At 48.7% G+C, this 27,671-nt stretch overlaps 1 protein-coding gene across 2 annotated transcripts in view; it reads left to right on the forward strand.

Moving 5' to 3' along the window:
* LOC309626468 (uncharacterized protein) overlaps positions 1-26,055 on the forward strand; it is a 38,297-nt gene extending 12,242 nt beyond the window's left edge. The window contains exons 1-3 of one of the 2 annotated variants that reach the window (XR_014243208.1): positions 11,425-13,561; positions 15,468-17,408; positions 23,485-26,055. The gene's annotated coding sequence lies outside the window, so the exon portion shown is untranslated. Of the gene's footprint in view, positions 13,562-15,467; positions 17,409-23,484 lie in introns of those variants that run through there. The other variant, XR_014243209.1, reaches the window with a different exon arrangement.
* The last annotated feature ends 1,616 nt before the right edge of the window (positions 26,056-27,671 follow it).

The raw sequence follows: 27,671 nt of genomic DNA on the forward strand, positions 1-27,671 counted from the left end.
ATCTCACTTCCCTGACCAGGGACTGAACCCAGGCCAGGGCAGCGAGAGTGCAGAGTCCTAACCACTGGACTGCCAGGGAATTCCCAAGATGGGTAAATTTGGACACAGTTGGACAATCACGTGAGGACACAGGGAGAAGATGGCCATCTACGTACCCAGGAGAGCAGCCTCAGGAGGAACCAGCCCGGCTGACTCCTTGATGTTGGACCTCCAGCCTCCAGGACTGGGAGAGAATAATTTCTGTTGTTTAAGCCCCACAGCTTGTGGCGCTTGGTTACAGCTGCCCAGCAAGTGCATAATACTCCCTGTATAAGGCGGGGTTAGGGGTATTCACAGATTCTTGTCTTAGTCTGAGTCCCCGAACTGGTTTTCTCCTGGTCCAGCTCTGATTTCATGAGCCATACACACTAGACTCTGAGAGAATCCAAGGAGAAAGGAGATCTTGCACATGGAAAAACACCTGATGCACTCTCTTGCGGCTTCCCAGACTCTGGTCCTGCAGACTCACCTCTCCCAACCTCAGCACCTCTGAGAAGTAAAACAGTCACTGGAGTCGGCGTGACAATGCACAGTGCTTCAGAACCTGAGGGTGCATTCTCTCCATCCCCCTGACTGAATGCAACGTGACGTTCTTACCACGGAGCCTGAGGTAGAGATAAAATTTTAGACTTGAAGAATCTTGGGTCTGTACACCACCTTAGGAGTTATCTGGCCTGATTTCCCATCCAGGATGAAAGGCCTAAACATGACAGCACCCTGGAGAGATGGCTGGTTTGCATCTCCTTGAAAGTGTCCATTAGAGAGTTCAAGGTCAATTGGCCAACAGTTGGATAATTCTTATCCTTAGAAAGTGTTTCCTTATGTGGGTCTGAAATGTGTCTTTCTTCCTTCTACCTACATCCTGGGTAGATTCCACAGCCCCAGAAAATATGACGAACGCCTTCTCTCTGTGTCAGTTCTTCAAACAGCTATAGAGACCATCAAGTCCTGCCCTACACTCTCTCCTCTGCAAAGTAGCTCTAATTCCCTCCAGAGTTTCTTATGTGACACACGTTCAGGCCGCCTCACCTCTTGACATGCTTTAGCATTTCAAAGTCTCTCTTGTCGATGTGTCACCGGGCCCTAGCCAGGTGTGACCAATGCCAGTGGCGGTGGGACCACATCTCCCTGTGCTGAATACAGCACCTCTAAGAATGAAGCTTGTGGTCAAACCGGACTTGTGCGCAAGTGATATGCTACTCATCTGACAAATATTGTTGAGCGTGTGTGTGCGTGTGTGTACTTGCTGGACTTCAGGGGACACAAAGATGATTAAGACTCAGGACCTCACCACAAATGGAGGGAAGATCAGTAAAGAAGTGGTTACAAGACAGTGCCGGGGGGTGGAGGAGAAAGTGGATGAGTGGAGGAGGAAATGCCTCGGCCGTCCAGCCAGTGGAGGGGCGGGGGAGGGCGGGGAAGGACTACACACATGTGACTCGCCAGCTGAGTCCTGAAGGCAGCCAGGCAGTGTGATGGGGTGGGGGGGTAGGCAGGCCTGCATTTGCTGTTACCAGGCTGAGTGTACAGCATGGGAGAAGGCACAGAGGCACAAAGGAGCGACCACCTCCTGTCCATCCTTCTAATACTGTTCAATCCTCCAGGAAGGCTGACTTTCCAATCCCTCCAGGTTGGGTCAGATCCCTTCGCTCTGTCCTCTGTGACACTTGCTGCAGACCTGTGACCTCCGCACTTACTCTGTGATATTGTCATGATCTGTGATCTCCCCACGGAGCTGTCACCTCTTTGAGTTCACCAACTTCATCTCCAAATGCCTCGCAGAGAACTGGCAGAGGGTCATTGTTCAAAACAAGTGCGTGGATGGATGGATGGATGGATGGATGGATGGATGGATGGATGGGTGGATGGATGGATGGATGGATGGATGCAAGGATGGATGGATGGATGGGTGGAAGGATGGATGGATGGATGGATGAATGGATGGATGGGTGGAAGAACGGATGGGTGGATGGATGGATGGAAGGATGGATGGATGGATGGATGGAAGGATGGATGCAAGGATGGATGGATGGATAGATGGATGGATGGATGGGTGGAAGGATGGATGGATGGATGGATGAATGGATGGATGGGTGGAAGAATGGATGGGTGGAAGGATGGATGGAAGGAAGGAAGGATGGATGAATGGATGGATGGATGGATGGATGGATGGATGGATGGATGGGGACACCAAGTGTGTCCCAACCAGAGACACTGGAGCTCATTGTGGGGAGGCAGGATGGTGAGGCGATGAAGACCTGCCCGCCCTTCTCAGGGGTCTGGTCTTCACACCGCAGGCAGTGGGGAGGCAAGGGTTACTTTTACGCAGGAGATTGATTTGAGGGAGAAAACATGCTGGCAGCCATTCGAAGATGAAGATTAGAGGCGGAGTAAACAGAAGCAAGTCATAAAACCTGGGTGACAGCCCAAGCGAGAGAGGACAGGGCGTGACACAAGGCAGTGACCACAGGGAGTGAATGGCAGACAGAGGGAAATGGGTTTAGAAGATAACTAGATGGAGCTTGGTGGGATTCAGGAAAAGAAGAGGCCAGAAGGACTCGGGCAACTGGGCTGATGGCATAATCCTTGTCTGAAAGTGAGAAATGAGAGAGAGAAGGATTTCCGTTTTATTTTGACAGCTGGAGGACACTGGAGGAGGGACAAGATAATAAATTCTTTTTTTTTTTTTTTCGGTCTTGTTGATTTTCAGGTAATGGGCCTTCCAAACTCATTCCAGAAGCATGAGTTTGGGGCCAGGCTGGGTGGAAGTTCTGGGGGCCATCAGTGCCCCTAGGAAGCTGCAGGAATCAACGAGGCAGCTGGGAGAGGACGCAGTGCGGGGAGAAACGGGCCAGAGACAGAATCCAACCTGTCAAGGCATCGCTCAGAGCCCACGCTCAGAAGAGCCCCGAGCTTGGTTCGATGCTATGCTGTCGCCACCCTTCTCAGAAATTCCTACCGATTTTTCAATTATTAAGAATCAGGGGCCCACATTTTCATTTTGCACTGGGCCCCCTGAACCACGTGTCCAGTCCTGCTCCCCACGCTGTCCTTCGCTCCTAGGGCAGGGCTGCAACATGGGGGGGACCAGGTGCCCACAGAGACGGAAACACGTGGTCGGATGGAAGAGGTGCCAGGAGCCAGCAGACTGGCAGAAGCAGAGGAGAGGGTTTCAGAGGGGAGGTGCGTCCCTGGGTTCTTTGCCCTGGACCACAGTGAGGATGGCAGAGCATTTGCCCCCAGGCGTGCGGTCCTGCCAGTTGAGGCCGATGCCCACCCGCGAGCGGAGCGGCTGCTGTTCCCGGACTCTTCTTCCACTCGGACCCGTCCATCCTCCCACGCTGAAGACGAGGCAGGGTCTCTGATGAGGGGCTGATGTTTGTTTCCACCCAGCTCGTTGACACAACTTCGGATTTTTCTTTTGGGAGCTTCTTTCTCCAGAAAGCACTGCTAGTACTGATTACACCCTGACTGGGGGGAATGACCACCCTAAAGATATCAATCCCTGTGGACTGGAGAGGACCCAGACCCCAAATGACCCCACTTCCTCGCCCCCGCAGGGGAGGTCTCCAGCCAGGCCAGCTCAGGCCCCATCCTCAGTACCTCTCGCATAGCGGGCTGGAAGCCCCAGAACTTCTCCCTGAGACATCACAGCCAAGGCGACAGATCTGGTTGGAAAACAGGTGCTAACAGCCCAGAATGTGTCATCAGCCTGGGCTGAGATTGTAAATTCTCCCCACGGACCCCTCCCCCATCACCATCGGCACCACCAAAGGAGGGAAAGAAAATACTCCAGAGGGACTGGATTAAGGCCTTTCATCTCAGAAAGAGGGGGATTAGGCAGAAGCTGGTAAAGAGATGGTCTTCTGGGAATTCCCTGGCAGTCCAGTGGTTAGGACTCTGCGCTTCCACTGCAGGCCCGGGTTCGATCTCTGGTAGGGGAAGTAAGATCCCACAAACCGTGTAGCGTGGCCAAAAAAAAGATGGTCTTCTTTTCCAGGAAGAACTGAGCCACAAGAAATGGTCTTAAACATCCACAGGGAAGATTTTGATCAGGGGTGAAAAAGAGTTTCACAATAGCACAGATCTTGAGAGGCCTACAGAGAACACCAAATGAGAAAATTTACCTGTGCAGGAGCACCGGCTACATGGGGGGAGTCTCTGTATTCCACGAAGCCCCTATCGCAGGCTTTGCATAGGCGGTTGGTAAGTAAACGCCTGAAGTTATGCATGAAAGCTTTTTTAAGATATCCCAAGAGATACCAGCTGCATTTCCAAGAACCAGGCTCTCCAAACAAAAATCTGGGTCCAAAGTCCTCTACGTAATTTTAAAAGTGAATTTTCAGTTCTTGGATCTGGAGGCTTTGTGGCCTCATCCAAGTCTCAGATTCTGCACAGTCACAATTTCAAAAAATAATACAGTGTTCCCAGCGGAGACGCTCCGGGGCTGGAGGAGGACTCTTTGTAACCCAAAACCTGTGAGGAAACTTTAGTTCTGGCGCCAAAGAGAGGTTTCCACTGAAAGGGAACAAAAACAGGCAAAGAGGTTTTGCAACAGGCAAGCGCTCTGTTTAAAAAAAAAATGCGGGGACGTCAGGAAACTCCAAAGAACTGGCTAAAAACAAGATTTCTTTAACCTAGAACATGGGGACTTCAACAAGGCGAAGGAAATTGGATGCTGGAATCTGGCCCCACCAACATTCTCAATTCTAACCTTCGTCGACCTGCTGGAAGGGAGGTGGTAGGTGAGGAAAAGGACATTTCCTTCATCTGGGATCGCATCTTCATCAGGACTGCTCTCTGCTGTTGTGCAGACAAAGCTCCATTCATGGTGCTTGGAGAAGGAACTACCAGATACTGATTCCAACGTGAGTTTCATTCATTCATTTATAAATCTTACAATTATTTGTTGACTGTCTGCTCCCTGCCAGGCACTAGGCTGTTTACTGGAGATGAGAAACACCTACCTTCAGGTAGCTACTGTTTAGTGAAAGCACCAACAGGTGGGCTGCAGAACTGAAACATCTCCAGGACCGGAGATCCCAAGTCACCCAAGAGATGTGGGGTGCATCACAACTGCCCAAGCTACATCATCGTGTGTATTCCCAACAGATGAAAACCTCAGTGTTGATTAGGCCTTGACAGGAACCAAGTCCATCCCTTACTGTGTTACGTCTGATGATTGCAAGAATTTTCCCCAGCCCAGCCTCAAGCTCCATAAATGTCGAGCCTCATTTCTCTTCGCCACCCCGTCCTCCCGTGCCCCGGCATCATTGGATGTCTTCACGTGGCACTGAGACCACAGGCCGGTGGTGGGAGAAGCATCCCTGAGGCCGTTTCTCTACCAGAATGTGTGTGGATAACGTGACTGTACACGGAGTGACTGCAGCCTGCCTAAATCAGGGAGGAAAGTGAGGGCAGCCGTGACCGACCGCACCTACAAATTGTCTGCAAACACACAGCCACGGGAGCACCTTGCAGGGACACTCCCTGGCTGTGGAGGGAGTCGCCCTACGAGGGTCCGGAAGCAGAAGCTTGAGTCTACTTTTCCCCAAGGTCAGTGCAGGTCTGGGGGAAGGTCTACATGTTCCGAGAAGTCATCTCGGTGGTCGAGATTCTCGGCCCCGCAGGTCACCTCGGGTCTGTGTCCAAGAGTCACAAACATTTAAATCAGGCTCTTCCTAAATGCCAAGAAAAGATGTGGTGATGCCAATCCTGTGCCCTGTTTTTAGATCTAACTTCCTCTCTCCTTCCGTGTCCCCCCATCCCCCGATGTGTGGGCTTCTCTCTGCCAGACCTCTCGTGCTGTCGGTTTTCTGTTTCTGATTCTAGATGTGTTTAACTCTCTTTGGAAGCCTTCTCATCGTTTTCTTTCCATTCTTCCCTCTTTTAGACCTGTATTGCCCCGTCTTCTCTCCTCCATCTCTCTCTCTCCTCTTCTCCCCTGCTGTCACCAGCATCTCTCTACTTTAAGATCTGCCCCCTCCATCCCTCCTTCCTTCTACTCTAAGCTTTCCCTCAATTACTTCTGTCTCTGGTCTTCACATCCCACTCTGGACTCTCCCGCCTGCCCCCATCTTTCCCTGGAGCTTTCACTTCTTTCCAAATACAACCAACCTCCACTTCATCCTGCCATATTTTTTCCCCTCTATTCAGTAGTTGTTTAAGAACTTGCTCTCGGGACACAGCCTTATTGCAATCTGTTTTTCCTTCCTGTGGCCTGAAAGCCCTGAGCAGCCTTTCCCTTCAGGCTGCAGGACGGGAGCAAGGCTAGGAACAGCAGGAGCTGGTCCAGGGCCCCCTTGCTCCTGTGTTTGCAGGCACTGCCCGAGAGGGAAGGGTTTCTTGGGATGTCCTCTGTCTCAGACATGATGGAGAAGAACATGTCAGTTAGTTGGAAATTCCTCTTAACTCTGTTTTTTCTCTAATTTCCTCTAATTCTATCTGTTTTTGTCTGACTTTCTACGGAAACCTATACCTATATGTTCATCACTCCACTAACAAGTTCTACTAGAACACCCTCTCTGAGCCATAAGGAGCAAAACAAAGTCCCTGTCCTCAAGAAATGTACTGTCCAGGGTCTATGGACACAAAACTATCACCTATAAATAGTCATCTAAGTAATAAAATGTACAATGCTGACCATACGGGTGCAGGTCAGGGAGGGGAGAACCCAGCCTGAGCCTCAGGACTGGAGGTTCCCAAGGAGACAGTGAGAGACAGGGCAGCAGGTCCCCTGGGAGCCAGCTCAGTGGGGGATTGGGAGTCACAGAGAGGCAAGGAGAAGGACCTTTAAACTAAGTGATAGTGGAGCGAACCCATTCACCACCAGAGCTCTCGGTCCCTCCCTGACACACCTGCAGGTTCCACTCCCTTCCGGCCACTAGGAAATTGGGTTATAAAATCCAATCGATATCCTGATTCTTGGGAACTTTGATTACAACCACCTGCTTTGGGGATTACAGACCCAAAAGGGAGGGGAAGAGCCCGGAGGAAGGTGTATGACAGACATCCGGGGATTTGTCTTCCCCTTTCGGGTGAATCTTTGGATTTAATATCCATATTTTCCTCACCGGAAATGAAATTACATGGTGTGGTAAGTACTCTTACACTAAAAGAACAAATTGGAACTTTCCGAAAAAATCCAAATTAGTTACCTAATAATCCCAAGTTTATGCAAAGGCTTCCAGAAATACCTGAAGAAGAGCAGTCTTTGCAAAACCTTGCCCACGGGCACAGTACACTTCAAACTCCTTTTAATGCCATTGTCCTTCTATTTGCTCTTCAGTGAGAGAATCACAGACGCTTAAAAGCAAATCATTGTAGTGACCCAAGAGATTAAAAAGCCCAGCTCCCTCACGAGGAGAAGAACATCACTCTAACATGTACACAGTTCTTAGCATTTGCCAAGGGCTTTAACAAATGTTGGCTCTGGCTTATTGAATACAACAACTTGGATATTATTATTCCCATTTTATAGATGCTGAAAATGAAGCTCAGTAAGAATAACTGAGATGGCCGGATTGCTATGTTAAGTAAATGATAGCCCAGTTTTTTGAACCTATATCCTACACACAAGCCACTGCTCTTTTTATTAAAAAAAAAAAAAAGTTTCTGATCATAAAAGCGAGATTTTTTTTAAACTTTAATTCAGAAGAAGATAAGGAAGAAAATAAATAGCAGTCAACATTTGGTGCATAGCCTTCCAGGATTTTTCTCATGAAGATATGTATATATTTAAAAAATAAAACTGGGATCGCACTGTGCATACATTTTATAATTTATATTTTTTATGTAACAGTACATCCATGAGCATTTTCTTATAGTCCAAGATATAGATACCAAGATAGATCATATTCTGTGCCAGAAGACAAATCTCAACATATTCAGAAAAATCTTACAGAATATGTTATCCAACTATATGGAATCAAATAACAAAAAGAAATCAATAACAAAAAGATAATAGGAAAACCTCAGATCACTAAATACACATCTAAACAATCAATGCGTCAAAGAGGAAGTCTCAAAATAAATTTTAAAGAAACGCATTGAACTGGATGAAAATGAAAACACAATACTTTGAAATTTGTGGGATACTGCTAAAGCAGCACTGCAAGGAAAATTTATAGGACTAAATGAATATGTTAGAAAAGAGGAAAAACCTCAAATTAATAACCTAATCTCCCACCTCAAGAACCTAGAAAGAGAAGAGCAACATAAATCCAAGGAAAGCAGAAATAAGGAAATAACAAAGAGAAAAGCCAAATCAATTAAATTAAAAACAGAAAAATAGAGAAAATCAACAAAACAAAGGGCTAGTTTTTTGGTAAGATCAATAAAATTGACAAACCTCTAGCAAGACTGACAAAGAAAAAAAGAGAAGACACAAATTACAAATAGGAACAAAATAAAATAAAATACCACCACAGACCCTAGAGACATCAAAAAGATATTGATGGAATGCTACAAACAATTCTACCCACATAAATCTGACAACTGGATGAAATGGACCAATTCCTTGAAAAACACAAACTACAACAACTTACCCAAAATGAAATAGATAATTTGAATAGCCCTATTGAATAGCCCTATAACTATCAAAGAAATTGAATTTGTAATTTTAAAACTCCCCCAAAAATAAATCTCCAGATCCAGAAGATCTATACAATCTCTTACAGGAAATAAGAGAGGGAACATTTCCCAATTCATTTTATGGAAGCAGCATTACCCTAACACCAAAAGAAGTGTACAAAAAAAGAGGAAACTATAGACCAATATCCTCAATGACTACAGATGCAAAATCCATTTTAAAATAGTAGCAAATAGAATTCAACAATATATAAAAAGAATTATACACAGTTACCAAGTGGGGTTTATTCCAGAAATACAAGACTGGTTCAATGTTCAAAATCCACTGGTGCATATAAAAAAATAAATTAATTAAATTAAATTTTTTAAAAATCCATTGGTGCAATTCACCATATTAATAGGCAAAAGAAGAAAATTCACATGATCATATTAATTGATACAGAAAGAAAATTGACAAAATTCAACACTCATTTATAATTTTAAAACTATCAGAAAAAAAGGAGTAGAGAAGAACTTCTTCAGCTTGATAAACAGCATCTGCAAAAGCCTACAGCTAACATTGTACCTAACAGTGAAAGACTGAATGCTTTTCCCTAAGGTCAGGAATGTCCACTCCAGACTGGGAGAAAATATTTGCAAACCAATTATTGGACAAAGGACTAGTATCTAGAATCTGTAAAGAACCCTCAAAAGTCAACAGTAAAAACAATCCAATTAGCAAATAGTGGGCAAAAAACATGGGACATTTCATCAAAGAGGATGAACAGGTGGCAAATAAGCACATGAAAACATGCTTAATATTATTTATTAGGGAAAAGCAAATTAAAACCACAATGAGATATCATTATGTATCTTCATGATTGAAATAAAAAAGAGTGACAACACCACATTGGCAATGATGCAGAGAAACTAGATCATATATGCATTGTAGGCAGGGATGTAAAATGGTACAGCCACTCTGGAGAACAGGTTGGCAGTTTCCTAAGAAAAAAACTAAAAACCTAAACATGCAACTACCATACAACCCAAGTTGCACACTTGGGCATTATCCCAGAGAAATAAAAACTTATATTTAAATTTTAAGTACACAAATGTTTATAGTAGCTTTGTTATGCCCTAAAAACTGTAAACAGCCTGATGTCCTTCACTGGGTGAATGCAGTCCATCCACACCATGGACTATTACGCGGCACTAAAAAGGAATGAATGATTGATACATGTAACAACCTAGATGAATCTCCAGAGAATTATGCTGAGTGAAAAAAATTGAATCCCAAAAGGTTGCATACTGTACAATTCCATTTATATAACATTTTTGAAATGACAAAATTACAGATATGGAGAACAGATTAGTGATTGCCAGGAGTTAAGATGGGAATGGGGACAGAAAGCGGGCATAGCCCTTAGAGGGCATCCTGAGGGATCCTAGCAGTGATGGGAACATTCTGTGCCTTACGTATTAATGTCAGTATCCGGTTGTGGTGTTGTACAATTTATAGTTTTGCAAAATATTACCATTGGGGAAAATTGGTAAAGGGTACACAGGACCTCTCTGTATTATTTCTTAAAGCTGAGTGTGAACCTACAATTATCTCAAAATAAAACAGTTAATTTTTTTAAATTAGAAAAAACTGGGATCATGCTTTACATATGTTTTATATTTTATTTTTTATAATATATCATGAGCATTTTCTCTTGGTCTAAAGTAGTCTTATATGTTATATTTGTTGACTGCTTATATTTCATCTATGGATATATTATAATTTTTTAATTATTTGTTTTTCCTAGGGATCTGGATTATTTTTAAATATTTTGCTATTATTATTTTAAATTGCTGAGAATAGCATCATGGTGTCCATTTTTTTAAAAACAGCTCTAATGAGATACAAATAACATACCATACAAGTCACCTGTTTAGAGTGTACAATTTAATGTTTTTTAGTATTTTCAGTGTTGTACAACCATCACCACAATCTAATTTTAGAATGTTTTTGTTCCCCCTAAAATAAGCCCTATACCCATAGCAGCCAATCTCTGTTCCTCCCCGCTCACCTGCCCCAGCCCTAATCAACCACTAATCTACTTTCTGTCTCTATCAATTTCCCTATAGAGACAAGTTCTGGACATTTCATATAAATGGAATCATACAGTATATGGTCTTTTGTGAGAGGCTTCTTTCACTTAGTGTTTTCAAGGGTCATCCGTGTTGTGGGAAGTGTCAGGGCTTCATTCCTTTTATTGCTGAATAATATTCCCTTGTATGAATATGTCACATTTTATTTATCCACTCAACGGTTGACAAACATTGGCTCGTTTTCATTTGAGTGGCTAATATAAATAGTGCTGCCATAAACATTCCCATACAACTTTTTTTTTATGGACGTATGTTTTTATTTCCTAGGAGGGGAATTGCTGTGTCATATGGTAATCCTATGTCTAACTTTTTAACCTAGTGTCCATTTCTGATTATTGCTTTAAGGTACATTCTTAGCCATGAAAATAACTGGTCAAATCATAGTGCATCTTTAAAGTTTCTGGTGTGCAGTGCCAAATTATGCTCCTAAAAATTCTGCCCCCACCAGAGCAGGAGGACACTTTGACAGTACAAATCTGGGCTCCAAAGGCTCTTCCAGGATTGGTCCCACAGTTATCTGATCTGTTTGGAGCTGCAGCAACTGACGAGGCAGCCCACTCCGTTCCGGGACAAGGCTTAGTAGAAGGAACCAGAAGACCCGCCTTCCTCTCCCAGGCCTGCTACTTGCTGGCTGTGCAACCTCCAGCAAGGTATTTATTTCCTCCTTTGCAAAAGGAAGTTAATGCTCGTCTGCCTGCGCCACTCAACGTTGGCAGATCAATGTAGCAACTCGGTGTAGGCATGCTTTTCCAATGTGGACACACCCAGACACGAGTGAGTCTGGCCAAGGGATCACTTTTTGAGAAGCGCCGCTTAAGTGGGTTGTCCACTGAGCCTTGATTTTGGGGTGGAACTTGGTAGTCAGGGGTCAGTGATTGGTTGGCTCAAGATATATCTACTTTAACAGAACCTGAGGATAAAAAAGCTTCCTTTTTTTTTTTTACCATGAATGTGATTGCACAGCACACTTTTGATGTGTCATTAAGCTATACACACACACACACACACACACTCCCAGCAGTAGCTCAGTTAGGGAGGGACAGAGAGGGCCGAGGTGCCAGGGCGTCCATACCTCGATTGTAGGGTTTTCTTATTACTGATGGAAACTTCTTCCCACCATTGGGATAAAATGTGCCCTCCAGAAATTCTCACCATTAGTCCTTACTCTGCCCTCGGTCCTGCGGCCATGGCAAGGTTGCCTTTCTGAGACTCTTCCCACAAGACCAGGGCCTTCCTCCGTGGCCCAGTGGACAGTGGGCCTGCACATGAGCCCGAGGGGAGCTCTGTTCATTTTAACAGATGAAGAAATGGAACTTATAATGGAGAGGGAGGAGAGCTCATAAACTCACAGGGCTGCTTCTGAGTCAAGACAGGAACTACTGAATTCTTCCTTCTCTAGCTGCCTTGGGCCTGAGAGCTCTGCCCCATCAGAGCCCCCCAGAAACACCCTCCTGTCTGCCCCCTAAGGATGGTTCCCCTGTCCACACACCCACCTCCCCCTAAGCCCAGCCTGGCTAAGAGCACAAGGGCCTCCCCAGCCAGGGTGTCTGGGACTGAGAAGCCCTTACTTCCTGGTTTCTTTCCACACAGCTGGGCCCAGTTATACTAGATTATGTGCATTAGGAGCCCCAGTCTCAGGAGCAAAGGCATAATTTCCCCCCAAGGGCATTGTTCCACGCATGCCAGAGGGATGAATTAACACTATTGGATTAACCCTGGAAGCAGGCCCGCCCTGCTCCCTCTCACAGGTTGTGCGCTGCACAACTGCAGGGGTGCCAGGCACACAGTGACCTGCCTAGAGGGATTTATGATTTCATGGGAACAAACAAATCTTAATATAGATCTCTCTTCACTATAGACAAAAGGGTCGGGAACAAGCAGACTGTCCACATCAGTTCAGAAATGACAGTGGAGGATCACAGGCTAAGCCTGAGCTGAGTCCCAAGTGACCTGCTTCCAGCCCCAGCTCAGCCAGGGACCAGCTGGTTAACCTTAGGCAGGAGCCTCAGTTGCATCACTCTCAACAATACAAAACATGCACAAGTACTGCAGAGCTATATAATTTCATAAGTATCACGTATCATTATTTGGAAAATTAAAATTCAGCTGGACTAAAGACCTCAGAAGTCCCTGCTGGCTGGGTGGCTCTAGAGTTCTCTAAGGCAGACGAAGAGGGTTAATTGGTAGAGGATTCGGGGTGGCAGATGGGGAGGGAAGCCAGGTGGGGCTGGTTTTACCTAAACACTGAGAGCAGAGAAACAAGCACACACCCTCTCCCAATTCTGTGATTTTTTTTCACCCGTCTCAGCTGGAACAAAAAGCCTTTTGTGAGCTTAGTGGAGCCTGACTTCGCACACTTTTCTGTCTCCTTCTCCTTCTGTGTGGGAAAAAACAAGCCGTTCCATCCGGGTTTGCTAGGTTCCTTTGAAGGGCTTGCGGCTTTGGTTTAGGCAAACAGGAACCTGGCCGGGCCGCCTCCGCCCCGGTGAGGGAGCTTTTTGGCAGGACTTTCTCCCGGCCTCGTCGTGCAGAGATTGCAGAGGGGGAGGGGAGCACGGGATGGGCGTGGGGGGAGAGCAGGCCTGCAGGTGCTGTGCCAGGCGAGAGACCTGGTAATTATGGGATTTCTGAGTGCTGAGCAAGCAGGGCGCTGGGCCCTTCCTTGTGTGATGGGAACCCACCGACATCCCCTCACTGAATCCTCTCCTGCGCCCAAGGAGGCGGGGACCACGGCCCGGTTCCACATCAGGAACCGAAGCTCGCAGGGCGGCCTGCCTTTGCCGGAGGCCACACGGACCAGGTGAGTCTCACCCCGCGGCCTTTGCTCCTTCATGGCCGCCGTCCGCTCCCCAGAGAGTCCCAGCCTCCCTCATCTTTCGCAAACCCAGAACCGGGGCCTCCACGGAGGCAGCGGGATAGCCGAGCCTGAAATCACGTCTCAGTCACTTGGGACTGGGGTCAGTTCCCCAGCATCGGGGAGGAGAGCAGGTTCACGCTCAGACTCCAGCCCCTGTGAGCCCTGCGCACTCTGCTCTCGCCCCCGCCCCGGGGCTGCTTCCACTCGGTGCCGGAGGGGGGCTGGCCCCGCACGGCCTGCCCGCTGCACGCTCACACTCTCAAGCTCACTCACACTCACACTCATATATTCGCATTTACGTGCACTCGCACACAACCCCTCACCCACAATCACACACACACACCCCTCCCAGCGCACCACGGGGCGCTGACACACAGGCACCTTCCAGGAGCGCGGAGCCTCTGTCTGCACGTGGGGTGCGTCGCGGCCGGTGCACGGCTCAGCAGTCACGCAGGGTGACTAATGCTGGGTCAACCCCGAGGATACACGGGGGCCTCGGGGTGGAGGGATGAAGTCAGTTTCATGCAGTCTCCTCTCATCGGAGTGGAGTGCCTGAACTAAGGGGGAGGGAAGGAAGGTCCGTCAGGACCCCACATTTGGGGCAGGGGTCTATGAGGGGCCCTTGCAGGAAATCAGGACTGCACTGGGAGATTCAGCGGCCTCATAGCGCCCATCCCTGTACACACGCACACATGCTCACACACACATGCACACTCACACAGCAGCCACACGGCCTGGTCAGCTCCCTGAATGCTGCAGGGCTGAACAGACGAAAGAGCGGAGATTCTGAATATCAGCATTATGACCAGCATTCACTGAACCCTCAGTAAGTGCTCGGCTTTCTGCCGAGCTCTTTCCGTGCAAAAAAGAAATTTCCAATTAATTCCCATGACAAACCCAGTGAGGTAGGCACCATTGTCCCCATTTTCCAGATGAGGCCACTGAGGCTTAGGGCTCCGGTGACTCCTCCAAGTTCCCACCGCTGATAAGGGACCAGAGAGCCACTTGGTAACCAGCTCACTCGTCCCTCCCCTGCGGGGCCTCTCGGGCACCGTGAAAGCCCCTGCCGGCTGAGCACCTGCACTCAGAGGGCAATGCCCAGAGCCCAGACCCTGACTTTAAATCACTCCTTTTAGCCATTCAGCATTTCTCTGCCACAGTGGATGGACTTGCAGAGCAAGACTAGGCCTTTCTTCTCACTGGCCCCCCACTGTGGAGGCCTAGTGGGGACGATGTGGAAGCAGTGGCTGGGTGGGAGGCCGGGACACCTCGTATCTTTTGCTTCCTCGGCAGCTCCTGAAGATTTGTAAGGAGGCATGAGTTAGGGAGCCGGAATGGAAAGGGGAGTGGGGCTGAACCACACCATACCTCCCCAAAGATGTCATCCTAATCCCCAGGACCTGGGACTCACAAGGCAAAAGGGACTTTGCAGATATGACTAAACTAAAAGTCTTGAGCTGGGAGAATCCCTGGGTTATGCGGTTGGATTATAGCCAGTGTGACCACGGGGTCATCGCACATGGGCCTCCGTCTTCCCTGCCCTCGGACAGCAGCTCCCCTGCTTCGGGTTTGGACTGAAACTATACCACCAGCTTTTCCTTCCAAGGGGCAGGCAGGAGGGTCAGATCAGCAGCAGGAGCTCACGGATGGTGGAGTAGGTGAGGAAGGGGCCACGAGCCAGGGACTGTGTAGCCTCTAGAAAAAGGCAAGGAAACGGATTCTCCCCGACACCTCCAGAAAGAACCAGCCCCTCGAAGCCTTAGTTCTAGACTTCTGACCTCCTGGACCGTCGGAGAATGCATCTGTGTTGTTTCAAGCCACTGAGTTTGTGGTAATTTGTCACATGCAGGAAACTAATACAGAGGGAAACCAGCACAAGGAGGACTCAGATCAGCTGGAGAAGATGCTGGGGACCGGTTTAGTCCACTCCGGCTGCCATACCAGAACACCACACGGGGGCTGAAACAACAGACAGGCACTGCCTCTCAGTCTGGAGTCTGGGAGTCCGAGATCAAGGTGTCAGCACAGCTGGTCTCCTCGGAGGCCTCTCTCCTTGCTGTGCAGACAGGCACCCTCTTCACGTGGCCATCCCTCTGGGCACACGCACTCCTGGCTTCTCCCTGTGTCCTAATCTTTTCTTATAGGGACACCAGCCAGATTATGGGCCTCATTTTAACGAATCACCTCTGTAAAGACCCTGTTTCCAAATAGTCATATTCTGAGGTGCTGGGGGAGGGGTTAGGGCTTCAACACGGGAATTCGGGGGCACGTAACAGGGAGCCTCCAAGCCTGCCTCATTCCCACAAGGCCCTCACTTTTCTGGCAGCTTCCAGACCTCCCTAGGGCCCAGCGTGAGCCCAGGCAGCCTCAGCCTGTAGAACCAGTTGGAGCTGCCAGGAGAACCGGTCAGGGCAGTCCAGGGGGTGTGGGTTTGCAGAAGGGACCGGAGTTCCCTGAGGACTGGTGGTCAGGACAGGACCCAGGCACCAGGCACGGAGGAACTCAGTCTCTCCCAGGCCAGACCCCAGAGCCACTCTCCCAGTCCTAACAAGGGCCGCTGAAGGCACCAGGGAACAAGCAGCAGTGGCTGGTGGCAGGCAGCGGGGTCGGGAGTTAGACGTGCTCTGGTGACTTGCTCTTTGCAGGGACATTGACACGGAAGGGGCAGAAGAGGCAGCAAAGCATGCAACACGCAGCCCCCAATGCAGCCCAGGACTAAGAGAGGAGAGGTCTCCTGATTCCTCCCTCTCTCGACACCACCCAGGCCCCTAACCACTCAGGGCCCCAGAGCCTCAGGCAGCAGGAGTGACAGACTGCCTTCCAGACTCTCTCCTCGCTGACCTGTAGCCTCCAGCCTCCACTGGGCTCCCCTCCCCCCTCCTCCAGGCCGGGGTGGACTCGCTCACACCCACAAACTGCAAAGGCGCAGGGCGGGTTTCAGACAGAAGACAGCCCATGCCAGGTACACGAATGGAGAAGATTCAATACATATAGTTACATAAGGTATAAAATTGCTACACTGGTGACTCAAAAGGTAAAAAGAGGCTGAGGCAGCAAAGGGAACAGCTGGGATTGTTAAAACGCGGAAACGTGGGCCTTGGACCCCAACCTCGGAGGGAGGGGGTCTGGCAGGTGCTGGCATGTCTGAGGTGCCATGAAGTTGTTTTTACAAGCGTTGGAAAAGCCACAAAGGGATTCAGCTCCCCACCCCAACCCTCTGCCTCTGGGACACTGAGTGTTTCTACAGCTTCTTCATAAAAACACAACTCACATCCATGCGGAGAGAATCACATCCTTCCCGAACTCTTTCCTCCTGCATCACCACCGGCCTGTCTCAGCCAAGGGTGAAAAGTCTTGGAATCTAATAGGGTGGCCGTTGAACCCAACCCTGACCCTTTTTCTCTCTTGCTACTTCAGCTTGTGTGATGGTTGATTTTAGGTGTCAACCTCATGGGGCTGACTGATGCCCAGGTAGCTGGTAAAATATGATTTCTGCCTGTGGCTACGAGGGCGCTTCTAGAAGAGAGTCACATTTGAATCAGTGGGTGAGGAAAGCTGATCCCCCTCCCCAAGGTGATGGACCACGTTCAATTCTTTGAGGACCCACGTGGAACCAAAGGTGGAGGAAGGGGAATTCACTCTCTCTGTTGAGCGGGGACGTCCAGCTTCTCCTGCCCTCAGATGTTGGTGCTTGTGGTTCTCAGGCCTTCGGACTTGGACTGAATCACACCCCAGCTCTCCTGGGCCTCTCAGATGGTGGGACTTCTGACTTCTCAGCCTCCATAATCACGTGAGTCGATTCCTAGCATGAATCTCCTATATCTCTATATACCCTGTTGGAGAACCCTGGCTAATACGCCAGCAGCGTCTCTCTTTGCCTTGAAGACGTTGATTTTATTTTATTTTTTATTGAAGTAGAGTTGATTTACAATATTATATTAGTTTCAGGTATACAACATAGTGAGTCAATATGTTTACAGATTATATTCCATTTATAGTTATAAAATAATGGCTATATTCCCTGTGCTATGCAATATATCCTTGTAGCTTATTTATTTTAGACATTAATAGTTTGTATCTCTTAACCCCCTACCCCATCTCAACCCTCCCTGCTTTCTTCTCCCCACTGGTAACCACTAGTGTGTTCTCTATATCAGTGAGTCTACTTCTGTTTTGTTATGTACATTTGTTTTGTTTTTTACATTCCACATATAAGTGGTAACAGAGTATTTGTCTTTCTGACTTATTTCACTAAGCATAATACCCTCTAGGTCCATCCATGTTGTTGCAAATGGTAACACTTCATTCTTTTTTATGGCTGACAAGTATTCCATTGTGTATATATACCACACTTTCTTTATCCGTTCATCTGCTGTTGGACACTTGGGTTGCTTCCATTTCTTGGCTATTGTAAATAATGCTGCTATGAACATTAGGGTGCATGTCTCTTTTCAAATTAGTGGTTTTGGTTTGGTTTTTTTTTTTTTTTTTTGGATATATACCCAGGAGTGGAATTGCCGGGTCATATGGTAGTTCTATTTTTAGGTTTTTGAGGAACCTCCATACTGTTCTCCATAGCGGCTGCACCAATTTACATTCCCACCAACAGTGTAAGAGGGTTCCCTTTTCTCCACATCCTCACCAATATTTGTTGTTTGTAGACTTTTTGATGATAGCCATTTTGAAAGGTGTGAGGTGGTATATCATTGTGGTTTTGATTTGCATTTCTCTGATGACTAATGATGTTGAGCATTTTTTTATGTGCCTGTTGGCCATCTGTATGTCTTGTTTGGGAAAATGTCTATCAGGTCTTCTGCCCATTTTTAATCAGATTGTTTGGCTGTGTGTGTGTGTGTTGAGTTGTATGAGCTGTTTATGTACTTTGAATATTAACCTCTTATAGGTCATGTCATTTGCAAATATTTTCTCCCATTCAGTAGATTGTCTTTTTTGCTTTGCTTGGTTTCCTTTGCTGTACAAAAGCTTTTAATTTTAATTAGGTCCCATTTTCTTTACTTTTGCTTTCATTTATTTTGCCTTAGATGACAGATTTTTTTAAAATGTTGCTTTGATTTATGTCAAAGAGTGTTCTGCCTATGTTTTCTTCTAGGAGTTTATGGTTTCAGGTCTTACATTTAGGTCTTTAATCCATTTTGAGTTTATTTTTGTATATGGTGTGAGGAAATGTTCTAATTTCAGTCTTTCACATGTAGCTGTCCAGTTTTGCCAGCACCACTTATTGAAGAAACTGTCTTTCCTCCATTGATTATTCTTGCCCCCTTTGTCATAGATTAATTGACCATATAAGTGTGGGTTTATTTCTGGGCTCTCTATTCTGTTCCATTGATCTATGTGTCTGTTTTTGTGCCAGTACCATGCTGTTTTGCTTACTGTAGCTTTGTAGTATAATCTGAATTCTGGGCCTGTGACACCTCCAGCTCTGTTTTTCTTTATCAAGGTTGTTTTGGCAATTTGGGGTCTTTTTGGTTCCATATAAATTTTAGGATGATTTGTTCTAGTTCTGTGAAAAATGTCATGGGTATTTTGATAGGGATTGCATTAAGTCTGTAGATTTCTTTGGGTAGTATGGGCATTTTAACAATATTAAATTCTTCCAACCCATGAACACAGGATATCTTGCCATTTCTTTGCATCATCTTCAATTTCCTTCATTATTGTTTTACAGTTTTCAGAGTGTGGGTCTTTCACCTCCTTGGTTAAGTTTATTCCTAGGTATTTTTTTAATGCGATTGTGAATGGGATTATTTTCTTGCTTCTCTTTCTTATAGTTCATTATCAGTGTATAGAAAAGCAACAGATTTCTGTATATTAATCTTGTGTCCTACAACTTTACTGAATTCATTTACTAGTTCTAATAGTTTTTTTTGGAGACTTTAGGGGGTTTTTTGTTTGTTTCTTTTTTAAAGCAAGCATCTGCCTTTGTTGTTGTTGTTGTTGTTAATTAATTAATTTATTTATTTATTTTTATTTTTGGCTGTGTTGGGTCTTCGTTTCTGTGTGAGGGCTTTCTCTAGTTGTGGCGAGCGGGGGCCACTCTTCATTGCGGTGCGCGGGCTTCTCACTGTTGCGTCCTCTCTTGTTGCGGAGCACAGGCTCCAGGCGTGCAGGCTCAGTAGTTGTGGCTCACGGGCCTAGTTGCTCCGCGGCATGTGGGATCTTCCCAGACCAGGGCTCGAACCCGTGTCCCCTGCATTGGCAGGCAGATTCTCAACCACTGCGCCACCAGGGAAGCCCCCTAGGGTTTTCTATATATAGTATTGTGTCATGCAGCAGGGTCTCTCTGGTCTGACATCCCCCTACCTGTGGCTGGGAGGCTGGGTACACATAGGACCATGGGAGGTTTTCAGTGTAATTATCCGGGCTGGGTCCCCAGGGCAAATGATTTCCAGTTAGTCGCCTGCACTCGGTGAGGGATCCCAGGAGATAGGCTGGCAATCCTGTTCTCATCCATGCCCCTGTGAACCCGGTCATGTGCCCACGTGTCCTACCCAGCACCAGTCCAGCGAGTGTGGGCTGTAATTCCATATAATACTGTGGCCCTGAGCCCCAGGATTTTTTTTAACTTTCCATCGCTTGTTTGCTCTCCAGCACATGTGTTTGAGGAGCTTTGTTCTTAGAACATGAGACTGTCAAACCTCACTTATAGGAAAGTCCAGAAAGGATGGTTTTCCTATTAGGATAATTCGAGGAGGCATGATAAAGGGACTGGTTATGAAGGGTTAGAGGGTAGGTCCCTGGAGAAAATCTACCTTTCTGTAAACTATACCTCTTGGAAAATGGCAATGCTGCTCCAAGGTGACCCCAAGGGCTCTCACCCAAAAAGCCCTGATGGACACAGGACAGCCCAGAGTCCCGAGTGGAGTCCTAGGGAGACAAGGGTGGTTTTAGGGTCTGAGAATGATGTGGACCATTCTGTGGGTCCCTAGCGATCCAAATCTCGGGCTTGAGAACCAGTGGGTTTCCCTGGCCTTATCCCCTCTCTTTCCAGCACATTCTCTTTGGAACCTTGGGATTTCCATAGGCTGCTTTGATTTAAAGCCAAATCTGAGATGACCCAGTGGGACCATCCACTTGCCTCGCTCTGTGTGGCTCGGTGACCCCCATGGATTTCCCTCTGAGGACCTGAGGCTTCTGCCCTCCCCCATAGCAAGAGATGCCTTAGGGAACATGGGTCCCGTAATTGATGGGGTCAGTGACCCACAGGTCATTCTCCTGGAGTCATCTTCCTCTCCAGCTAGCAGTCCACACCCACAGAGCAGCACCCCTCGCCCAAGAGGGACAGTCTGTGTGGCACTGCCCCCCGGGGCCGACATTACCCAGCGCCCCTTTGCATGTCCCTCGAGGCTCCTCAAGTACACTCGGCACTGCCAGTCAAGGGCAAGCACAGGGCCACGTTTCAGCCTTCTCCGGGCTGGCATTCAGGCTGGAGCCCAACACCCATCGCTCAGTTCAAAACCAAAAACAGCCCTGCAGGAAAACTCATCAGGCTCGGCTCCAGGCCAGCCAGTTAAAAGTGGATGCTGGTCCCTCAGAGGCTCACACAGATCATTTCTGCTAATTAAACAAATATTTTTCCAGACTGGTCTCGGTTTCCGCTACCGCCGTTGGCCCCAGTTGCTGGCACGCCATTGGACCTGTGCCCTGAGGAACAGCACAGATCAGGGGACAGACAGAGCTCTGGGGGCAACAGAAAAGACGTGTCTTCAGAGCAGAGGAGTCTGAGTCCAAACAGAAAGAAGGGCGAGGGAGGAAGCACGGATGCTCCAGCCCTGAGTCACAACCAGCTTACAGATGCCAGCTCATTCACACACACACACACACACACACAGACACACACACACACAGAGACACACACACACACACACACACAGACACACACACAGAGACACACACACAGACACACACACACACACACACAGACACACACACACACAGAGACACACACACACAGACACACACACACACACACACACACACACACACACAAGCAATCTAGGGCACAATAACGATTCCAAATTCCGAGGCTTGAGGGCATTTTGTTCTCCCCCTGAAGGAAGCGCGAGGGCAGCTCAAGAAGTTACTTGGAGAAAGGAGCTAGGAGATGAGGTTCAAGGTCTCCATGTAGCCAACATCAGCAGGGCTTCTGAACCCCTTTGGGAGTGTAATTATCACAGTCACCGCCCGCTTCCTCTCACCTGACAGCCCCTGCCTCCCAGAGAAATGTCCACACACATCACGTTTCCGCACCAGGTCAGGAAGTGCAGGACCCTGAGGCCAGCCAAAAGCAGACCGCTGATGGCAGGTCCAGAATCCCAGTGCCGAGCAGTTGGTCCCTGAATGGGAAAGAGTTTGTCCTCTTTCTGCCCCCGCAAGACCCTGACTGGAAGTGCTCAGCTCTCCAGAGCCTCCCACTGCCATGTCCCCACAAACCCTGAGCCACCCTTTACACCTGGGACCCCTGGCTTTTCTTAGAAAAGGCTGAGCGTCTCACTGCCCCATCCCCATGAAGACCTGCCAGGCCTAGCTGCATGGAAGGAGCGATGCCCGTGAACTTTTTCCTCTCTTGAACCAGGTCTGTAAAGCAGAGCAAAGCAGAGGTGCTCCGGTTGAAGAGGGGGTGGGAGAAGACCCCCCCACTGACCCCTAGGTCTCTGGGAAGCACAGTTAGAAAATGCTGGACTAGGAGATTCCTAAGTGCCCTGCAGCCCAGGAATGTTATGATCAGAGACTCTGGATCTAAAACATCCCCCTCCCCGCCATCCCGCTACTGGTCACCCATAAAACCAACACTCGCTTGACTAGTTATGCATTCCTTCTTTCCAGATCATTCCATTGTAGTGAACTGATGAACTAGCCATGCTTCAGGGTTCAGGGGGTGTTATTAGGTTAATGACCCAGTCCAGCCCCTAAGGGAGCTGCATAGTAGTGGGAATCACTTTGCTCCAAGTGAGAAATGTTAAAATATATTTTTTGCATTTTAAAAAATGTTATAAGCAACTGCTATACCATAGAAATACATTGCAAGAGAGGTGAAAACTCCCCCTCTCCTCTCCCTCCAAATCCAAGGCCTGGGATAAAGCAGTACTTAAGTGACGAGCATCTTGGCAGGTCTGGCGATTCGTGCCAGGAGAGCTGGGTACCTCCACCCTCCTGGGGCTCTGGCCTGTGCCAGTGCTGCGGACCAGGGTTCTTGGTCCCCTTAATCAATAGAAATGGATCAGAGGCCAGACAAGAGATTCAGGCAAGGCTTTATTGGGGCCCCTGCTGCAGCGGGAGGAGAGAGAACAAACAAGTTCCCTTGCTTGCTTCCCAAGGTGGGGCGCGAGCTGGTTCCTTATGTGGGGTGAGGGTAGGGGTGTGTCCACGGGTCTGGCTGGAGGGGTGGCTTAGGTGTTCTGCCCACCCCTTTGGTGGTGCTGGGTGCAGGGGGCACACACAGGACCCTGCTTTTGCTCCCGACACCCTGTTTTGCTCCCTGGCTCTTGGGGGTGGCAGTTGGGTTTTTTTGGTCTCTTTGTATCTTGTCCAGAATTTGCCCCAATTCGCGAGCAGGCAGGCACGCAGTTACGCAGTTATTTTTAGTCCCTTATAGTTTCTTTGTGTTTTGTTGCTCGAGGAGACGAGGAGAGGTGTGTCCAGATGCAAGCATTGCAGCACTGCAGCAAAGGGTCCCAGGGCCCAGCCTGTCTTACAGGTGCTGCCATGACAGCCTTTCCTGGAGGCTCATAAAACATAGGGTTGTATGAATTCCAACCCTCACTCCCTAAACAAGTGCAACTCTGAGCCTGTCACTTGCTCCTGCTGCCTTCCTGAGATAAAGGGTTAACCTTTATCTGACCCCGCAGGGAGAAAACCAAACCATAAAAGCATCAGTCATCCCCTGATGAAGAAATGATGGTCCAGCTCATGAAGACCAGGCAATCGGGGCTGAATAATCATCAGAGCTTCCAAACCACCAGGGGTCTGAGGTCTCTACAGACCTATGCTTCCAGGAGCTTTGAATTTATCAGGACTGGCAAGAAGCATCGAGTCCAGCACCACACGTTGTCTTGTGCAGACTCTACTTGAACACTTCTGGTGATGAGGAGCTCTCCAGCTTGCGTTGGAAGAAGGTCCTGATAATCAGGAAGTCCTCCCTCACAGGGAGCCCAGACACTCTTCCCAGGTTGTGCACACCCCGTGGGGCATCTGCTGGGCCCCACACGTATAGGAGCTCCCCACGCAGTACGCTGACACCTCACGAGATAAAAAATGCCCATCTCACATCAAAGAAACTTCTCTGCATTATGAGTCACCCGGCATCTTTCAGGCTGGACATTTTCTCCCCTAATAACCAGACCTTCCCTGAGCTCAGCCAGGCCAAGTGTTTCATCTCCATGCATGTCCTGTTTGAGCACCAGGGGAAGTCGTGGGTACATCTGATCTTAGAGCTGGGAGCAAACAATACATCAAAGGCAGCTCCTTTTGAAAGTAGCGACTGCCCTGTTACAATCCAGCAACAAATTCCACCTGGCATTCCAGGAGGAAATCCCAGCTGACCTCTCCCTCCCCGAGACCCTCCGGAGCTTAACTCACTGCCCGCACCGTCCATCAGACACTTCTCACTGCCCGCACCGTCCATCAGACACTTCATCACGTGCTCTTTCCAGGCGTCTTTTCTCCTGGAGAGGAGAGTCTGAGTAGACAGAGCGTTTCTCCTTCCCCAGCCCCACATTCTGATCACAAGCTAAGTGCAGGGTCGCAGAGAACTCACTAAGTTCTCTGGCTGAGGGGTCACACCCCAGAGACCCTCGTGGTGCCACTGCTGCACCACAGCACTGGGGGGCGTGGGCCTGGAAGAAGACTGAACTCAGCGCCTGCCTGGGGTGGGGGGGTCTCCCCGCAGGACAAGGGGAGCCAGCTAGCACGTTCGGATGGCACTTCTGCATCGTGGCGTGGGAGGGTGGCACAAGCCTTCCCATAAGCTGAGCGGACGCAGCAGAAGGGACAGGCTAACCCAGAAGGAAGGCAGCTCCTGGGGTGCAGGGGTGCACAGCCGGAGCAGAGCTAAGGGGAGGAGACAGGAGCCCAGCTAGCGAGGGTGTCCCCCACGTCGGGGAAAGCTGCTGTGCTCGGGACTCACCCCTGGAGAAGGCCAGCAACGGTGCCTGGCATGAAGAGACCACTCTGGACCACAGCACCACTGCCCCCTGCATCCCTCCTCTCATCCCGACCCCGAGGAGCCCGGCGCCGAGGCAGGAGGCTCCAGCCCGAACCTGGGAGGGCAGTGGCCAAGGCTGGACAGGGCTGGACCTCGCTCCTACACTTCTGGGCACACATGCCCCAACGCTGACAGGAGCCCCGGGCCCCCTCCTGGCGTGGGGAAGGACACTGTGCCCTCCAGCTGCCTACTTCAGAAGAGGGGTCCTGGGCAGAAACGAGGGGCAAGGCGACGGTCTCCATCTGGACACAGGAAGGAGGCACCATCCTAACCATCCATCAACAACACCACCTGTTAGGGAAGGTTTCCCCTGGGCTCCTCCCAGGGGACTTGAAACTCGTTGTGTGTGGTATTGATCTCACCTTTGATTTCCAAATGCCCTGGAATGTCTGGCACAAAGAAAGTGCTTCCAAGATATTTACTGGATTGAGTTTAACAAGGAGCCCAGTGTCTGGGGACAGCTCTGGTGTTTTCAGCATCACAGAATCAGCCAGCTGTCTGGTTCTATCGCCCTTTACAAGTGAGAAGGGCATCCTGCCCGAAATCACTGTCTTGGAGGCGGGAGAGACTTTGGAGGAAGGAAGTGCAGTTCCAAGTCAAGATTGTTACATACTTCAGTGTATTGGGGCCCAGATAAATCAAAGATGATACAATCTGAAATCTCTCCCAAGCGTCCTTATATGGGAGATTCGTCCTACAGCCATAACTCAGTACATAGATGCACTTTTTTTGGTAAGTGCACGAAATTTTTTTATGGGTCTTCCCCTCCACAGAGGATGCCTCAGCAAAGTGCTTAATAAATTGAGAGTACCATGTCAGCAAATATTTTGGAGTGTAGACCCTTGGTGCAGTTTTGCACTGACCATTGGCATGGGTGAACTTCTGATCTTTGATCAAGTGGGCCTTTTTTTTTTTTTTTTTTTTAACTCTTCCCCAAGATCCGCAATACCTCTGGGTAACCTGGACCATATAAATATTTAACCAAGTTGTTCCACGTGGGATTTTCAAGTATGAATGATGCAATTTCCCTCGTAAGAAAAATCTGTGTTCCCCTGATTTGCAGTCACAACCCACCACGCCTGCAGACCCCCACCCCCACCCCCGCACACTGCCTTTTTCTTACCACACACACACTGTCTGGAGAGAGAGCCAAGGGACCTCCGGGGAGGAAACTGCGAAGAAACGGAATGTCTAAATAAAGTCAAGTCTTCTCAGAGCACCTCGCGTTCATTATTCAAAGAACATTTCACACATACCCTCTCGCTCTGTACAAAGCACACCTTCCCCGGTGGCTCGGAAAACTCACAGACAGCCAGGCCTAATCAGTAGACATGCACATCCATAAATATCTGGTCCTTCGAGCCAGCCTCTAATGTAACTGCAGCCTTGGGAGGAAAATGCAAAGAATATTTAAACTTTAAACGATGACACATCACCAAAACTAACGGGCAAGGGCCAGTCGGGTTCTCATCTAAAATTAAATGTAGTGTTGTTTGCAGAACTTTTACTCAAGTGCCTTCAGATTCTTCCCTGAAATAGATTTGAGTCTTTGCCCCTTGCTCGTGGCTTTGTCTCCAGACAGCTTGCACTGATGGGAAAAGGTCGGCGTGGGTGCAAGGGGAGGGGTCTTGACTACAAGGCTGGGAGTAATGGACTGATCCCATCCAGAGATTCTTTGGAAACAAGTTGGAAATGATCTTCTAAAGGATTTGGACACCTTAAGAGAAACACATTCTATTTTATTTAAAACAGTCTTGCGAGTCAAGCAATCCATCCGTGGCTGGTTGTTGAGAATAGCGGGAACATGACCACCCAACAATGGCTCTCAAAGAGCCAGTGATACAGTTTCCGGAGGTGAAGAGCTGAGTTTACTGGTCCGAGGCTGGGGAGAGGTCAAGGTCCAGCCCTGCCATGTACTAGAGTTTGTGCCTCGCTGGACAAGTTATTGAAGGTCCGGTTTCCTCATCTGTAAGATGGGGATGAGCTTTGTTGGGAAGGTTAAGTGTGGAGGTACCCACGGGCCTGGCACGTACCAGTTCCCTATAAAGGTGGGTTATTACTGTCACCCATAAATAATGCTCCGAGGTACCAGGTGACATAGCAAGTAAGTGGCACCGTCATTAAATTCATGGAGGCTCAGTGGTAGAGGGATCGGGGCGACACAGAGAGGGAGGAAGGTGTCCACAGAGAAAACGTTTAGCCGTGACTACGATTTCAGAGATCTGGTCACTAAACATCCCAACCACGACCCTCGCTCCTCCGTAGGCTTGGTTTATTCTAGTCTTGGCCAGACGGGATGGCTGTCTTGTAAAGGGTGGGATTTGGGGCCGTCTGCTTCTGTTCTGCTGGCCTCCCCTCCCACCCTGGACACCACATCCCAGTGAGCGACTCGAGATGGAAAGGGGGCGGTCCTCAGGCCGCCCCCAGAGCAGGGCTGCAGAATGTCTTCAGTGGCCTTACAGTGAGATGACCACCAGCTTCCTTTCCTGCCCCTGAGGAGGACCCAGAAGGATGGGCGGGCAGAGTGGGGAGATCCATCCACACCTGCAGTTAGAATCCATTTGACCCATGCATCCCAACACTGTGACCAGCCTGGGAAAGGACCCAAGTGGACCCTGCATGTCGTATGAATCTCGGATGAAGGGCTGGCTGAGGGTCACGGTGCACAGCCATTTGGGGAGGGTCTGGGAGAGTCTGCGTTGGGTTCACTCCCTTCTTTGTGCAACCTCCTGGTTGAGCATCTGTTGACAGGTCGTCCAGTTCTGTTAGGAGATGATGGGAAAGGTGAGTCAGAGCACATGGGGCTCGAACAGGTGCCCAGGATGCTGGACT

Source organism: Balaenoptera borealis (assembly GCF_965194805.1).
Source record: "Balaenoptera borealis genome assembly, chromosome: 3".
Lineage (NCBI taxonomy): Eukaryota > Metazoa > Chordata > Mammalia > Artiodactyla > Balaenopteridae > Balaenoptera > Balaenoptera borealis.